The sequence below is a fragment of the Rhinichthys klamathensis genome, unplaced genomic scaffold, assembly GCF_029890125.1.
Source record: "Rhinichthys klamathensis goyatoka isolate OS25496 unplaced genomic scaffold, OSU_Roscu_1.1 h1tg000114l_1, whole genome shotgun sequence".
Taxonomy (NCBI): domain Eukaryota; kingdom Metazoa; phylum Chordata; class Actinopteri; order Cypriniformes; family Leuciscidae; genus Rhinichthys; species Rhinichthys klamathensis.
Window position 1 is genome coordinate 2,543,121 of NW_026606651.1, and position 8,255 is coordinate 2,551,375.

Here is an 8,255-nt window from a genome sequence, read left to right on the forward strand (position 1 = left end):
TCTAACTGATCCCCCAGCGTGAGTTTTTCTAGGCGACCGTTATTTAGAACCTGTCACTCACTTTAATGTTTCATGGTGACGCGTCATTGCTTGTCACGTGACACAGCGCAACCACAACACAGCGCTGAATGAATGATCTGCTTTTATGTCATTTTTCCTGTTTTATTCGAAATGTTCACAAATGTATTAGCTATAACATGCAACACTGATATTCCGATTGTCAAATATGTGCAAGTGGATGTGTTTTGTTGTTTAAACACCTTTATAATGATCGCGTTAGTTGAGCTATATGTGCGAATGGGCGGTGCCATGTTAACGTTAGTTTACAACACGTCAATTTCTCAACTTCTCACGAAATACATGAAAGTAAGTGACCGGTGAACTGGGAGAAGAATAGGCTTAAATGTAAAGCTACTTACACAATGTGTATCTGATATGAATAAAACGTGCGTCTTATTATAATGGAAAGGATTATTATTGACGCTTCCATAGACATCAGTGTATATTTTACAAACTACAAATATATTTTTTTGCTAGTAGTTATGTGTATTTAAATGTCTGAAACTTAAAATAAAAATGATGTGGTTGAAAACACTGAACAGTTGTGATATATGACAGCACTGAGAGCATGTATCTGCCTCAGCGCCAGCGCCAGCCAACGCGTTTGAATTCATTGATAAATAACTTACACGAAGCAGAATAGTGGGTCATATGTCTAATGCTTTTTGAAAACTTAAAGGGGTCATATAATGCCATTTTTATACAAGCTAATATGATTCTTTAGGGTCTAAATTAAAAGTTTGTAATATACTTTAATTAAAAATTCTCATTAGTATTGTAAGAAAACACTTATTTTACTTGGTCAAAAACAGCTCTGTTTTCAGCACGCCGTTTCAGTGCATATGACTTTAAATGATCATGAGCTTTGCTCACCCCGCCTCTCTGTTCTGTGCGTACACCGTTTGTAACACAATAACACAATAACAATAATGCGTTGTTCAGTATAAACGTGGGATTATGAATTATATTGAGAACGTCATACATAGAAAACATGCTGTAATGTACCCTGAGTGTAAACCTTAGACGCATTCATCGTGAAGCGTGCAGCTAGCGATTTGCAAAGATTATTATATTAATATAAAGTTTAATAAAACGTTACACTCACTTCCGTTCTTCTGGAGATTCAGCAGGAACACAAATATCTGGTACAGATCTTTTTTCATGAGCAGCTTCTTAGCAAATCCAGCTTTATACTGACCCTCGTTTATAAAGCAGTCTGGTGAGAAATGATTCGCGCAAACATGAGAGCATTGACGTTGCTCGTGGGGAATATTCCCTTCGAAAACAAACTCAGCCACTGCGTCTTCAGCGGTTCGGATTTAGGAACATTAAAATGACTGTGTTCGTTGTTACACCCAAGAACAGAACACCACAATCGCTTAGACGCCATTCTGCTCATAGACAGTGCTCCAGCATATCAACAATGACCGCGCCGGTCCGCGCCGCGCAGACTATGATTGACAGCTGGCTCACGAGCGAGGGCGGGTCTGTGTTGAAACACGGCTGTCATTCAACAATCATGGGAGGGGCGTGCGAGCTTGTGACGTCACAGGCTCGAACGGCTCGATTTGAGGCAGGGGAAAACATATAAGGAGATTAAAACAAAAACACTGGATGGATTTTTATCATTATATGATGGTTGTGTACAGGCACTGCCAACACACATTTCAGTACAATCAACTTGTAAAAGTGCATGTACCATTATATGACCCCTTTAAGGCTTTCTTCTTCATAAAAGAAGTCGGACATCACATTTTTGTATACATTTTTATTTCTTTAAATTAGTAAGCTACAGGACACCATCTTTCAAAACATGACCTGCGCGAAAGAGAAAAGTGAATGAATGCGTCATTGTTCCCAAATGCACTTCCGAATGCGCCTCTGTTCATTTCAAACCAACGCCCATAGATCAAATTCTGCAGGTAAAATTACAATAATAAGGTGACTTGACTTGGACTTGACTTGACTTACTACAAGACTTGACTTGACTTGACTTGACATAGCCTGTGACTTGACTTGACTTGACTTGCCCAGGAAAAAAATACTTGGGACTTACTTGAGACTTGAAGGTTAAGACTTGAGACTTACTTGAGACTTGTACATGTGTGACTTGGTCCCATCTCTGCTTGATCCCTTTGTAGTTGTCATTAGTTCTGGGCAAGTGTGGAGCCTGGGGCCTTGAGATAGTACCTTCACTCCGTCTGCCTGTACTCTTTTGCCCTGCATCTCTGGTTTTCTGTCAGGTTAAGCACTACATGTATTACCTTTCTTAATGCATTACATTTCGAGATACATTTAATTGGTTGCTTAAAACAAGGAAAAACAAAAAACAAAACAAAAAAACACATAGGCCTAAGCAGGATAAGCGAGGCATGATCGTGGTGACCTGGGTTTGCATGGAGCTGGTTCCACGCTACACGTCTCGTTTTTTTTCTTTTAATGCAACACACTAGCTGACATGCATATACATCCATCACGAGCAAAAAAAAAAAAGAGAAGAAAAAAAAGGAAAAGAAAGGGAAGGAAAAAAAAACACACACACACACAAAAAAAAAACCACAACAACAACAACAAACAAACAGGGTAAGCATGGCATGTGTGTGACGGCCGGAGGTGGGGAGTGTTCTTGGTGGTGAGTGATGGGGGGTCCTTGGGCCCCAGGCTCCGGTGCACATCGTCTTATCGCCTATAGCCCATTGTAGTGTGTCTTGGCCAAGGGGAGATCAGAGACATCTTTTTTATTTTTTTTATTTTTTTTATCATATTAGCCTTAATTCTTTTTCATTTATTTTTTTATTTTTTTATTTTTATTTTTTAATTATTATTATTTTCTTTTTTTTGTTGAATTTTTATTTTATTTATTATTATTATTATTATTATTACTATTTAGTAGAATACACCCAGTAATACATGCACACACACACACACACACACACACACACGTTTATGTATGTTATTTTCATGTTTACATGTTAATGTCTATGTATGAGACCTTTATGTTTTTTGTTGTCATAATATAAAAAAAAATAAAAAAAAGGACATCTCAATTTAAAGGATCCTTTGAAGGCAGCCTTCGTTTCGAGTCCATATGAGCGGGGATCGTTTTGACAACGTTGTTGCCTCTACACGAAAAATGCAAGGGAAAACCGCTTCAGTTTTTAGTACATTGTTGTCATGTAATCGTACCCTAAGCCTACAAGCCTCACTATGCAACCTTCCATTTGAGAAGTACCCATATGTAGTTCTGTGAGGAATAATGAAAAAACTGGTGGAAGAAACTACTTTTTATCATGAGCCCGTATCACCGGACACCCAATTAAATTACAGCTACATCTGATTCTTTTTCACAGGTTTCATCATGGTGCTCACTGCATTATTACTCGTCTCGCACATCATTATCTTATGACACAACATAGTTATGTGTGAGATAATTGGTACCACAGCTCACCGTTAATGTAGTTTGAGACTAGTGAGAACTGGAATTTTGTGTCTGTTAGCTTTGAGGTCATCTATATGCTAGCATACTCCTAGAAGGTACTACAAGTAATTTTAACAGATATTTTGCACATATTTAAACATTTGAATAGACAAATGACACCATTTAAAAGCTTGGGTCAATAAGATTTTTTGTAAAATAAATTATTCAGCAAGGAATTTTTTTTTTTTAAATGACAGTAAAGACTTTAGGGTGTGTCTCAATCAGCAAAAAAACAAACAAAAATGACGACTTTATTCAACTATTCATTTCCTTCTCTGTGGGCGGTGAGATTTCACGTAGTGAAACTACGCAAAGCTTCTAGGTTGTACGTCACACGCAGGCTCACTATTGGCCGACGCTGGTCATGTGTGTGATGCGTGTGACGTACAGCCTAGAAGCGTTGCGTAGTTCCACTAAGTGAAATCTAACGGCCCACAGAGAAGGAAATGAATATTTGAATAAAGTCGTTGTTTTTGTTTGTTTTTTGCGCACAAAAAGTATTCTCGTCGCTTGATAAACTTAAGATTGAGCCACTGTAGTCACTTGGACTATTTTAATTATGTCTTTAATAACTTTTGGGACGGCCAGTTTTGATCCCTTAAGAAGCCTATAGAGGAGTGATCCAGCTCTCAGATTTAATCAAAAATATCTTAATTTGTGTTCCGAAGATGAACGAAAGTCTTACGGGGTTGGAACAACATGAGGGTGAGTAATTACTGGCAGAATTTTTATTTTGGGGTGAACTAACCCTTTAAGTATTTATCATAATGTTCTTTAAAAACCATAAAAAAATAACGTCAGCAAGATATTAGTTCTGCTGTTGTTCATAAATATCATAATGATGTTTTACATTGAGGACGTTGCCGTAAATAGAGTCATCAGTGTCCCAATGTGTAGTGAGCCAGAGTCCTTATTGTCCAGAGCACTTTTAAACAGTATATATTGTATATAAAAAACTCTGCCTCTGACTAGCAACAGGAAGTAGCAAACCATAGTTTATGGCTGTGATGTAAACTACAGGCTCTTACATAAAAAGACAAAAGAGACCAGCTCTTCAAGCCAAACTTGTGCAAAGTGAGCTGTTTCAACACACACACACAACCAGTGCTTGAAGTGGGGGGGAAAGGTGCCGGTACTCTCTTGCATTGGCAAATCATGACATTTGAAATTTCTACAGTGAAAAACAAAACTTGGAAATATTGCTGGTACAACAACAATTTATTGTTATTTATTAACAACATAAATGTAGGCCTATTTAAACAAGTCGTGTGTGTGCGTGCGTGTGTGCGCACATTTATTTACAAAGAAACATTCTCTTTTTAGAAGTTGGTCATTAATAAACTTGATTCTTGAAGTTTGTTAAGATGGGAGGTATACAACAATTACATGTAAACGGTAAACAACAAAAACAACCAAGAAAACATCTCTGATGTTGTCTTTTCAGTCATATGTTTACAAGACAGCAAACATTCAAAAAAGTAAACTCGGGTTTGATTTGGGCATGTCTGTGTAGGCTATTACATAAACTAAAAGAAAGCTTATATTCTGACTAGTTTGCTCGTTTTATTTATTAATAAAACATATAGCCTAGTTTTACCCAAACTGAATAATTAAGACAAGTTTAAATGGCTAAATCTTGTATAAATATTTTTGAGTCTTCATTTTCTTTTAGCCTACTCCAGTTCTTGTTAAAACACATTAGACATGCAAATTCTGTGCATTTTGTGCACTTTTTGTGTGAAATCATATTTATTTTCTCCATCAAAAGTGCTTTGCTTTTACTTTAAATGTCGTGAGTAGCACAACAATAGACTCGGCGCCGAACCCCCGCTTCACTGCTTCTCACGCGACGCTTCTCCTCGCGGTGTGAATGCACTCATTGATTAACGCAAGCCGAAAACCAATCAACCAATCAACATCGAGTGTAACTATACGAGCCAATGCACATTGGCATGCGATAATTGCACCAGCTGCTGTGCATCGCGGCACGAGCATATAATGAGTAGCAGGTACGTTTCATCTTTGTCTTTCACTTCGGAGCCAGACGGTGCTAGCTGTTCCTGTCTCCAGAAAAGATTTTCTTCAGTGTCTACGAGTCTCTGCAAGAAGCCTCTGCAATCGGTGTTGGTGTGACGACGCGAACAGTGGTGGTGGCGATCTCTCCGCTTATCTCCCTGTGGGTTTCAGCACCACAGAGAGCACTTCTAAATGAGCTAACACGATCTGAACCTGCGTCTTTTATAAGGTGTCATTCAGATCGTGTGTTTCTGGATGCGGTCAATGTCTGACTCCTGCTGACGGTCATGATCGCTGTATCACGTGCTTGGGCTATAGGCGCGCTGAAATGGCGTTCATGGATGACTCATGTTCCCATTGAGGGAACATGACCATTGGGGCGTTAAGGTCGAGACTCCAATACCTCGAAATGGGGTGGAGCCCCTTCGCTTCTTCCCAGATCTAGTACTCCTTCTGCCCAGCAGAATAAGCCTACTTCGGTTAATAGCCTTGGTGACCTGAGGATCAAAGAGAGAGGTAACCCGCGGAGTCAACCTCCACGGGCCCCTCACTCATCTGTAATGCCGCAAAACGCGGAGCTTCCAAGAGAGCGCGCTGGCCCGTCCACGCCAGTGCCAGTCGTTTCTTTTGGAGCTCCACTGGATGACCAGATGTCTGTCGCTGCATCGGAGGGTGAGCAAATGTCCTCTGGGGATGAAGATTCGACTGCACTGCCACCTTCGGGGATGCCAGCATTGCCCAAGTCAGACCAAAAATTCGGATTGCTTCATATGAGACCGCTTAAGCACTGGCTTCACGGCTGAGTCCCGAGATGGGCGTGGCAGAGCGGCACGTACCGGGTGCCCGTCACCCCGCACTCCCGCCAAACCTTCAGCCCGTTGTCGTACCCTTCGTTTCTACTGGCAGGTGTTCCCGGGGAACAACGAGCATGCAGTCTCAGGTCTGTGGACGGGGCCTCAACTGCATTGGCATATCAATTGCCTCAAGTTGCTCACAGTACTCCTTGCACTGGGCTGCCGTATGGACAGCACTGCAACAGTTGCATACATCAACCGACAAGGTGGTCTACGCTCCCGCAGCATGTTGCAACTCACCCACCATCTCCTCCTATGGAGTCAGAAGCATCTGAGGTCGGTTCGTGCCATTCACATCTCTGGCGTGCTCAATCGTGCTGCTGACGAGCTCTCACGACAGCCTACGCTTCCGGGAGAGTGGAGATTCCATCCCCAGGCGATCCAGCTGATATGGGACTTCTTCTGAGCCGCACAGGTAGATATATTTGCCTCTCCGGACTCGACCCATTGCCAGTTGTTTTACTCCCTGACCGAGGGGACCCTCGGCACAGATGCACTGATACACAGCTGGCCCCGGGGTCTACACAAATATACGTTTCACCCAGTGAGCCTTCTCGCACAGACACTGTGCAAAGTCAGGAAGGACGAGGAGCAAGTCTTGTTAGTTGCACCGTATTGGCCCAACCGGACCTAGTTCCCAGAACTCATGCTCCTCGCGACACCCCCTCCTTGACCAATTCCTCTGAGGAAGGACCTGCTTTCTCAGAGATGGGGTACTCTATGGCACCTGCGTCCAGACCTCTGTAAACTCCATGTCTGGTCACTGGACGTTCACCCCAGGCGGTAGTAGACAACATCACTTCTGCTAGGGCCCCCTCAACGAGGCACCTCAATGCACTGAAGTGGAACCTGTTCGTTGAGTGGTGTTCTTCCCACGGGAAGACCCCCGAAGATGTCCGATCAGAGTCGTGCTTTCCTTCCTGCAAGATGGGTTGGAGCGAAGGCTGTCTCCCTCCACCCTCAAAGTGTATGTTGTCCATTTGCAGCACATCACGATGCAGTTGAAGGTAAGTCATTGGGGAAGCACGACCTGATCGTCAGGTTCCTGAGGGGAGCGAGGAGACTAAATCCGTCTTGCCTAGAATTGTGCCTAGAATTGAGCCCTGCCAACTCTCACGTTGTCCTGAGACCCCCGGCCTGGATACGTGCAGGGCCGTCCATAAGGGGGGATAAAGGGGAACGTTTTCTGGGGCCCAGCCGCTAGGGGGGGCCCATGCAGTCCAGCAATAATTATGTTCATCCTAAATATAAGCAAAGGTTGCCATATTTTATTTTTAACCAAAATAGCACCATTTATTGTTGAAAGTGAGAAAAAAAATGCATTTTATTTAATGTTGCTTGAGTAAAATGTAGCCTGTATCATTATAAAACACCCCTCTCCTGAAAATGGTCTGAGTAGGCTATTTTTTGTTGCACGTAACGCAAAGTCAAAACGCCATGGCAGTGCTTCGCGCCAGTTCACGGTCAGCAGCGCAAGTGAGTGACACATGGAGTGCGCGAATTGACGCGGTAAGACTATAGACAGTAAAAGAAAAAGTAAGACCTATTGCTCACCATCTCCCCAGTGTGATTGAAGCAATCGATTGCCTAAAATCGTCCTGTAAATTATCTAATGAGGCCATCAGATGCGCGAGGACTGAGAGAATATTTCATGTCATTTACAGCAGTTGTCATCATGTGCACTGTCCGGCTAAAACTACTACAACATATCGAAGATAGGATGGAATTTGCTTCTGCAGAGGGGCAGCCTTATGGTGTGTTCACACCGAACGCGAATAGAGCGTCAAATACGCATCTATCGTGTCTAGTTGGACACTTGAATCTTTCGCTCGAGTTCAAATTTTTCA